The sequence below is a fragment of the Hydra viridissima genome, unplaced genomic scaffold (genome assembly GCF_058129835.1).
Source record: "Hydra viridissima isolate aposymbiotic clone 2 unplaced genomic scaffold, HvirCarnegie_v1 scaffold_6, whole genome shotgun sequence".
In the NCBI taxonomy this organism is placed as follows: domain Eukaryota; kingdom Metazoa; phylum Cnidaria; class Hydrozoa; order Anthoathecata; family Hydridae; genus Hydra; species Hydra viridissima.
The window spans coordinates 6,977,085-6,988,129 of NW_028324305.1; positions in this window are offsets into that span (position 1 = coordinate 6,977,085).

Below are 11,045 nucleotides of genomic sequence, written 5' to 3' on the forward strand. Positions count from 1 at the left end.
ATTGTATGTGAACGATAGAAAGACTCTTTTTTTACAGAGCAATAAATTATTTCTGATATTTTTAATTTTTTAAACAATTAAAGCATATTGACACGGCGAACTTTCGTTAATAGATTTTCCTAATATCCGTGGATCTGGAAATTACCAAATAGTGAAACAACTCCATGCAACCTATTTAAAATGTTTTATACAATGCTAATTCACCTAACTTTGTAAACAAAAACTTGTGCGTTATACAGTCAGAACCACTGATCTCTATAATAACTGGATAGCGCATCTCTAATATCAAAATTCACGCCAAAATCGCCATATTGGAAAGCCCCAGAACAATCAAATCTGATATGTGTGATAAAGCGATAAAGCGATAAGCCGAATAACAGAACTTAAAGCTTACGGGATTAAAATTTTTGGGGCTTTCCAATATGGCGATTTTGGCGTCAAAAAATAAGAAGTTTTGCTCGGAGTTGCGCTATCCAGTTATTATAGAGATCAGTGGTCAGAACGTTGTTCTTTTGTTTTCAAAAAAAAAAAATGTTGTTTTGACGAAACCATGCAAATAAAATTCACTTTTAAGATTATCGACGTTCGAGGGCAGATTACCGACGTTCGGGGGCATTTAAAAATACACACAAAGGAACAAAGGAACTTTGATTTTTTTTTTGACAATTTGGAAAAATAAGACCTGTTTTATTAAGAAAAGTAGAAAGAGAAAGGTTTGTTATTTTTGTTATGTAGAATTTACTATTTAAAAAATCAGTCTTTTTTTAGAACTTTTAATTGAATGCGTCACGAGATTCCAGGTCTGCAAAATTATTTAACTTTAAAGAAATAATTGCGTGTCTGTATTTTGTTCAAATAAATAAATAATTTCTTTCTGTATTTTGTTTCGTTATAAAAAACTTGGTGTTTTTACTGTGGACCAGTACCTAAGTTTTCAATATATATAACTTTATTCTGGAGATATTTATTTTCTTTTTTAAACAAAGGAATTGTTAAATATTATTCTCAACTGGAGAATGCTGTTAGCTATGTTATTAATAATGAAACAGATTCTAAGCGAGCAAGTTATATTAGACATCAAGTCACCAAAACCAATTGAACGACAAAATTATGGATTAGTTCTCAAAGTTTTTTGTGATGAAACAGTTGCAGCATTACGTGTAAAAATTCCTGAAGCTAAAGATACTGCACTTTTTATTGAAAACAGTAAAGCAAAAGGTCTATATTTTAGATTAAATGATATTCGAAGAAAGCCTATTACTTCAGTCAATGATTAGCAAATAGATTTCTTAGAGAACTATATTTCTTATTTTGCTGAAAATTTGAAATGCATAAATTCAAAATTAATAGAGAAAAAGTTAACAATGGATACTGTGAGTGCTTTGCAAAAAACTTTTAAAAGATTAGCAAGCTGTGCCAAGTATTTGTTGAATTGTGGTGTATCTTACGTATTGTTAGGACAAATGCAATCAGATGCGCTAGAAAAACAGTTTAGGAAATATCAGCAAGGGTCAGGTGGCACATATCTGATAACTGTGCAAAAATGTTATTCGAAAATTTAGAATCGACAAAACTTGTAATTTGATAGACGAGCACCACCACTGTGATAACTGTGAACTTGATGTGTAGTTTGATATGTCAATATGTGAAAATTGTGAGGTTCAGTTGCCAAATAAATGCAAAAAAAGGGCTTTTATATATTGCAGGTTTTTTGCTTACAAACTTCAGGAATTACATTCAATTTTAGAAGAAACAGACACCTTTGATATGTTTCAAGAAAATGGAACTTTGATTAGTTCTTTGAACAGGGGAAGACTAAGAGAATCTTCTGACAATTTAGTCTACTTTGTTATTTATTGTTTTTTTATAATTGAAGTGACACTTATGAATAAAGTTTCACCATTGCTGTGCAAGAGAGGATTAATTGACATTTTTATTACTGCAATAGTAAATTTCAATTGCTTGTTCGAAGTTTTAAAAAAGTTTGCTGCATTTTAGCAAACATTTCTTTAAACAATTATTGTAAAAAACACTCTGAAGATTTTGGGAAGGAATGTTTAATAAAACAAGCAAAACTTTCAACTTCAAAATAAAATACTTTGAGTTAAAAAAAGTCAAAATAATTTTAATAAAATAAAGTTAACATATTTGTTTGTTTTTATCAAAAAAAATATTATTTGTATTACAAGTGTTAAACAGCTAAAATAAACATAGTTATAAAAATGAGATTTAGTCATTTTTAGCTAAACTCTTTAAATTTTTATTGTAATTAACTTATTTACAAACGTAAAAAAAGTTTCTACAATATTTGCTTCCGAAATTTAATCAAAATGTTTTGTTCTAATAAAGCTCTTTATTTGTTTCTGAAGTTTATTTACAAAAGCAAGGATAAAAAATAATTTTAACCGTAAAAAAGTTGGGTAAAGCTACAGTTAAGCTGCTATTGTTCTAATTAAATGCATTTAAACTCTCCACCATATTTTTAAAAGCGAAAATTTAAATTTATTTTAGGCCGCTTAACTTGTAGCTTTACCAAAAGTTGGCCTTCGCTAATTTTATGGAAAATGAGCTGTTGTAGTTCAAAATGAATATTGCTAATTGTTTAATTAGAAAAGGTAAGGCAACAATTAACAAAAGAGGAAGATTCAATTCTTCAAATATTGAAAAAAAAATTTGTGGAGAAAAAAAAACGTGGTCCTACAGCCCCTCTACCACCAAAAGCTATTTGTTTAAATGGATATCATCATTGGCCTGTATTCATGGATGACATACAAAAGGGAAGATGCAAGAATCCTGAATGTCAGTGCATCACAAGAGTTTACTGTGAAAGATACAAAGTGAACTTGTGCTTTACTGCAAAATCAAACTGCTTCAAATATTTTCACACTGATTGAAACTGGTGAATTTTATTTTTAAAAAATGTTTAATATTTTTTATTAAATTTTATTAACAAAGAAAATAACAAATTTTTTGTTTTGTATTTGATTTTTTATGGAAATTTGTACCAAATCCCTTTTTTCAAAATTTTTTTGGAAATATTTTGTAAAATAGGCCAAGTATAGGTCTTTTTTATGTTATAGAAAATCAATGACTGTATGTTACTATTTTAGTAAAAAAAGAAACAGAAAGTGGAAGCTACTAAATTTGACTTTGTTGTGGAGTATTTGCTAGGTTTCTAGGCACAATTATAGCCTTAAATCTTGTCTTTTTTAAAACTCGATTGCATATTGTTGCTTTAAAGAAACAAAGCCTAAAAGACTCCCATTAAAAAAAATTTATAAATATTCTAATTTTTTCGAATTATCAACTTTATTTTTGATAATATCTTATAAAAATTTTTTTTTAAACCATTAGGAAAAAAATGTATGTGGTGTCGGGTTATGATAGTGTTCACACAATTAAAAATATCAGAAATAATTTATTACACTGTAAAAAATTAGTCTTTCTATCGTTTACATACAATGTAAAAGATGATTCTAATAGTTGTCCTGCTGGTTATAATTACTTGGGGAGATTTTCATCATCCACATTCTGAAGATGAGAAACTTCAAAACAATTTAAGAAATCTTCAAAAATCACATATCAAAAACTTCACCCTGGCAATAGAAAGCTAAATGTTTCTCTTGCAAGTTGTTGTTTTGTACATTTTCGACAAAACAACAACTGCAAGTTTAAAAGTTATTTTTGAGAACGTAAAGAAGTTTCGGATTTTCTTACTATTTTTCAGAAATGGCAGACTGTTTCAAATTCTAAACATCATTTTAGTCCAAATAAACTTGGTACTGCAATTATTTTTGATGATAGTAAAACAACTTTTTTGGGGCAATTTGCCGATTGGATTGAACTTTGGCAGAAACCTCTATATTTTACGCTGTCAAAACAAACATCATCTGCTCTCATCAAAACTCTGATTCTCAAGCTTTGCTTATAGATGAGCTTATTTAAGGAAGATATTTATATGTGCTCACTTCACGACTTCAAAGTGACCCAATAGAGTGTAGATTTGCGCAATATAGACAGATAAGTGATGGGAGATTTCTAGTAAGCTTACTTGAAGTTCAATATTCAGAAATTACTTTAGCAAGTCGGTCTTTAATTAAGGAGAATGTACATTTTTGGAGAAAGGATCTAAAAAAGGACTATAATAACCCAATTAATAAAAAAAGATTTCACATATGGATGTTTTGCAGTCTTAGATAACCTTTCAAATTTAATAACTAAACAGGGTGCTAATGTCAAAGACGCATCAAGCTTGTTTTGTCAAAATACTTCCCAAGAATCTGTTTTACTTGTGATTTACACAAAGAATGGGGTTTTAACTTTGCTTCTAAAACCATATCTTTTTTAACAATAAGCAGAACCTAATCAAGACTACTGTACGAAAGATGTGTTAAAAGTAAACAGAAAGGAAAATAAATTTAAAAAAAAAAACATTATAGATAGATAATAACATAAAAATAGATAAAAGTATAAAAAGTACATAAATCTTAATCTCTGATTTTGTATACTGTACAAATATAAAATAAATATTAGATACAAATACATATAATATACATAGATATATATATGTTTATAAAATCATAAATCACTAAAAAAAACAAACACAATGCTAGTTTTCTGTGAATATTTTTTTATTTGTACTCGTAATATTATATTTAGTTCGGATGAGATATAATATGTTTTGCCATCTTTTTTTACAAATAGGTCTCTTACAATCGACCTCTAAAATGTAACATACACGGCTGTGTAACAAAGTAGGCCATGCCGCTATTATCAAATCCATCATCAAACTATGTTTCTTTTTGATTAGTTTTACTATTTTTCACTTTTTGTAATAACATCATATATTTTATAAAACATTAAATTGGTTTGAAGATAAGTGATTAGCAAAGATTGTGCTAATTATTTACTTAACAAAAAAGTCTTTAATTAAGACGTTATTTTAAAAGCTCCTTAAAGACGCCATTATTGTGGCGCCTGTATTCAAACTATTTCTTCTTTTATACTATCTTACACCTTGTACTTGCAAGGAAAGTACAAGGTAAATAATCAAATAAGATATGAATTGGCGTTTTGAATAATAATAATAATAATAATAATAATAATAATAATAATAATAATAATAATAATAATAATAATAATAATAGTAATAATAATAATAATAATAATAATAATAATAATAATAATAATAATAATAATAATAATAATAATAATAATAATAATAATAATAATAATAATAATAATAATAATAATAATAATAATAATAATAATAATAATAATTATAAAAACAATAATAATAATAATAATAATAATAATAATAATAATAATAATAATAATAATAATAATAATTATAAAAACAATAATAATGATAATAATAATAATAATAATAATAATAATAATAATAATAATAATAATAATAATAATAATAATAATAATTATAAAAACAATAATAATAATAATAATAATAATAATAATAATAATAATAATAATAATAATAATAATAATAATTATAAAAACAATAATAATAATAATAATAATAATAATAATAATAATAATAATAATAATAATAATTATAAAAACAATAATAATAATAATAATAATAATAATAATAATAATAATAATAATAATAATAATAATAATAATAATAATAATGATAATAATAATAATAATAATAATAATAATAATAATAATGATAATAATAATAATAATAATAATAGTATAATCTAGATAAAGAGTTGTATCAAAACATTAAACACAATACTTTTTTGAGGTGTATGTACTTAAATGCAACATCTTTGGAAAATAAATTCAATGAATTTAAGGTTGTTGTCGATACTAATTGCCCACATCTAATTGGTGTTAGTGAAACTTGGTTCAATAGCAACTCGATAGTCAATATTCAAGGATATAATTTTTATAGAAGAGATAGATGCGATAGACGCAGAGGAGGTGGTGTATGCCTTTATGTAAAAAGTTCAATTGATTCATATGAGTTTATCAATATTCAGTTTAGTCAGAGGAAAATTGAGCAAGTCTGGGTTGTATTGTTTTTTGGTAAAGATAAATATTTAGTTGGTTGCCTCTATAGGCAAAATGATTTTGTTGATATGGCTGCTTTTGATTTAGTATTTAAAAAGCTAGAGTTTTTGTCGATAAAAAAGGCTTTAAAGATGTTTTAATTATGGTAGATTTTAATTTTCCTTCAATAAATTGGTCGAATGGAAATGTATCTTCTATTAACAACAATTCAGGGATTGAGCATATCTTTAGTAATACATTAAATGACACTTTTTTATATCAACATGTAAATGTTCCAACTTTCCAAATCTCAAATGAAGTGGCAGTTAATATATTAGATTTAATTTTTACAACTGAACCCGGAAATGTATGTGCAATAGATACACAGTTTGTTCTTGGTAATACCACTAGAGACCATTTAGTTATATTTTTTAATTACTTTCTTACAGATAAAGTAATAACTCCTCCTGTAAACTGTTATAAATTTGTTTACAAAAAAGCAAATTATGATAAAATTTATCAATTTATTTCGAATGTTAACTGGGTACAACTGTTCAATAATAAACCAGTTCAGGATATGTATTATGAATTGATTTACTACTCAAGCATTGCAAGCAATTTATTTATTCCCACTGTTGATGTATCACAAATTATAAATATGAAATATCCTTGGATAAATAAAGAACTTAAATCTCTGATTAGAAAAAAGAGAAATTTGAGATATAGAAATTGTGCTCGAAAATGGAAAGATATTAATGATAGTAATTTAAGTAAAGAATATAAAAAACTATGTCGGGTTTTAAAATCTGAAATTAAGATTTCCAGAATTAATTATGAACAAGACTTAGTGAAAAAAGCAAAGCAAAATCCAAAATTGCTATATAAATATATAAACAATCAATTAGTTGTAAAAGATTCAATGAAAGTTTTACGAAAAGATGATGGATGTATTTCACAAGATCAAGTTGAAATTGTAAATATTTAAAAAAAGTGTTTTCAAGATGTGTTTGTTATTGAAGCCAATGGTTCTCTTCCTAATTTTGAGTCAAGAGTAAATTATTGTGCTAAAAATTTTTCTGATCTTACTCCTAATGACATTAGTTATAATGATGTTTTGAACAGGCTTCAGAGTCTTAATGAAAATAAAACCTTTGGCCCTGATAAACTTCACCCTTCTACACTGAAGAATTCTGCAGAGGCGTTTGCTCTTCCTTTAACTTTAATTTTCAGAGAATCATTAGTTTCAAGCCAGCTCCAAATTCAATTTAGATCTGCAAATATAACGCCTTCTTTAAAAAAGGTGACAAAGCAGTGGCAGCTAACTACAGACCAGTTTCCCTAACTTTGAAAATCATAATCCAGTTGATGTTTTTCTACTGGATTTTGCAAAGGCATTTGATACAGTTGCTCATAACAGATTGTTGCTAAAACTTAAAGCTTATGGTATTGATGGATTAGTACTAAAATGGATTTCATCCTTTCTAAGAAATAGGAGACAGAGAGTGGTTAGCGGTGACATTGTCTCTGATTGGGTTGATGTTTTTAGTGGAGTGCCGCAGGGTTCGGTTATTGGACCATTTCTTTTTGTTATCTACATTAATGATTTGCCAGATACAATCAAAAACGTTTCAAAGTTATACGCAGATGATACCAAAGTTTTATCAATAGTAAATTCAGATTTGTGTGTTAAAGAAATACAGGATGACTTAAATAAGTTATTTGAATGGACTCAAGACTGGTTGCCAAAATTCAACATAAAAAAGTGCGTTGTAATGCATTATGGCTCCAACAGTAAGAGCCATCCATTTTTCATTAATGGATGGTTCTTATTGTTCAAGATTCTGAGTCTGAATGAGATCTTGGAGTTATTTTTTCAACAAATCTAAAATGGAAGAATCAAGTAATCATGACAATCAGTAAAGCAAATCAAATGCTGGGACGGATAAAGAAATCGTTTGCAAGATTCGACTGTCAACTTATGAAATCTCTCTATTTAACGTTTATTCGCCCACTTCTTGAATTTGCTGTTCCAGTATGGTCTCCTTATATGAAAGGAGACTGTAATGCAGTTGAAAAAATACAACGTAGAGTAACTAAACTTGTTTCATCAATTAGTTACCTCAAATATGAAGATCGACTCATTGCCTTAGGCTTGAAAACGCTAACTGAAAGAAGAAAAAGGGGAGATTTAATTCAACTATACAAACTTATGCATGGTATTGAAAAGATAAACAGTAGAAAATGTTTTCCACTTGTTAATAACTGTTTGCGAGGAAATTGTTTTAAATACCATAAAGAATTTGCTAAACACCCTTCAAGAGAACATTTCTTTTTTAATAGAACTGCAAATGCATGGAATTTACTTCCGACTAAAATTGTTACAGCGAAATCGGTTAATTGTTTTAAAGGAGCTCTTGATTGCTGGTTGAGCAGCAATCAAGCATAACTGCTGTCATAGTGTGCGTGATAACACACTCACTGGCTTTGTCCAGCACAGCATGAAATATTACTATTACTATACTATAATGATAATAATAATAATAATAATAATAATAATAATAATAATAATAATAATAATAATAATAATAATAATAATAATAATAATAATAATAATAATAATAATAATAATAATAATAATAATAATAATAATAATAATAATAATAATAATAATAATAATAATAATAATAATAATAATAATAATAATAATAATAATAATAATAATAATAATAATAATAATAATAATAATAATAATAATAATAATAATAATAATAATAATAATAATAATAATAATAATAATAATAATAATAATAATAATAACAATAATAATGATAATAATAATAATAATAATAATTATTATAATAATAATAATAATAATAATAATAATAATAATAATAATAATGATAATAATAATAATAATAATAATAATAATTATAATAATTATAATAATAATAATAATAGTAATAATAATGATAATAATAATAATAATAATAATAATAATAATAATAATAATAATAATAATAATAATAATAATAATAATAATAATCAAAAAAAATGATATTATCATTTACTATGATAACAGTAATAGTAATTAAAAAGTAAAAAGAGTACCGGAAACGAAGTCCAACTTTTCTATTGAAGACAAAAAAAAAACTTTAAAAAAATTTTTTTTTTTCCTATAAAAAAAGAAAATTTACTTACTATAGAAACCAATCTTTTAAACGAAAACCAATTGCAAAAATATTTGTTTAAAAATATTGAATAACTGTTAGATTAAGTTAACAAAACAAATTTAAGGAAAATTTAATCAAAACTCATATTTAATAAATACATCAAATCTATAATAAAAATTAAAAAGAAAAATTCTAAAAACAAAAAAAAGTAAGTTAGAGAAAACAAATAAAAAATGATAAAAGAATTTTTAAAAATTTCCAAAGCTTTGGTTGAGGTTTTCAGCTGATAAAAATCCTATTATGAAAAATTTTTGTTTAAAAAAATTTTTTTCATCAAAACGGGTATCAATTGAGAAAAAGATTATTGATAACAAATTTTTCAGGTCAAATAGATAAAAGAATCATCTCGGTGCTTAATCCAAACTTGCATCAGAAGCATTTTTTTATAAATAAGTGAGTGCTTGACACAAAGGAAAACTTGTTGTTATCTTATAACAGAATTTATTTCAGTAGTCACTTACTGTTGCCAATTAATAGTCTCTAATCTTTTTTTGAAAGAATTTTTAAAGGAGGGTTCTTTGTTACTAATATTAGGAAGATCTTGAAAGATGACTACTGAAATCTCATGGGTGAGTGGAGGATGACTTACTGATCTGAGATCAATATAATATAGCAGTTACTTTTTTCCTGTTAACTCCACTTACATTTATGGCATAGAAGTAGTAGTCAGCTGCATGGTTTGACGGATCCCTCTAAACCATAGAATTTCTAAATTTCAGAGACCTCACTTTCCTTTGATATTGCATACCACGTGAGGTGCCCAAACTTATTACCAAAAGTAGAATGGTCAGAACGTTTTATACAATTTTTATCTAGAACACAAAGGGTTCATCAAACATTTTACAAAACATATGCAACTTCTTTCTATAAGCTCTTCTAACTGAACCCATTTTAAACCTTTGATAATAGAGCAAGCTAATTATTGGAGAATGCAAACTGCGTTTATTAACAACACAAATATGCGGGAAAGACAAATATGCGGAAGTGGATTACAAAAATAGTTTAAACAAAAGAAATTTTTTCCTGATGTTTACCAAATAGAGTAATGCATCGTATATCACAACACATGAATAAATGGGGTGTACTTTTTGCTGTACTTTTTTTTAAAATTGTCTTTTGGTTTTAAAAAACACAAATAGTAAATTACAACATTAGTGATGAAAATGCAAACCCAGGTAGTATACCAAATTAGCATCAAAAAGATCCAATTAAAAGTGGAAATGAGACGCCAATATCCAGAAAAAAAGGAGATTACCTATTTCGTTTTAAATAGTTTCCCATAGCTTTCAAAAAAAAAAAAAAAGTTCTATAATTGAAGCCTTTGCCTTAAAACTATTGCTTTTTTTGAGTGGCAAACAGATTTCCGGTGTTAAGAGAAAATTATCAAAATATCCAGGATCATTCGAAAATCTTTTAACTCAAGGCTTATATGGGAGAATGTATTATCTCCAATATCATCATAAGGGAAAACTTATTACAACTTACTACAGCACACTTATGACATTTTTTCACTGAAAATCAAAAATTGTTTGTAACAATAACTGTATCGAAGCAAATCCACTATTAACCACAATTTGTATTGCACATTTCTCTATTACATTATATATACGGATTTGTATATAGTATATATAGCACATAACATTATTTATAATGTAACTTTTATATTACAAATCAAAAACTAAAACCAATAACTGCCTTTAATTTCATCTAGGTTAATGCTTAACACAAATTGATGTGTGGTGAAATGGGGCAGTTGATTTGGTGGTGTCACTTTTCATTCGGCTACTAAAAGCCATA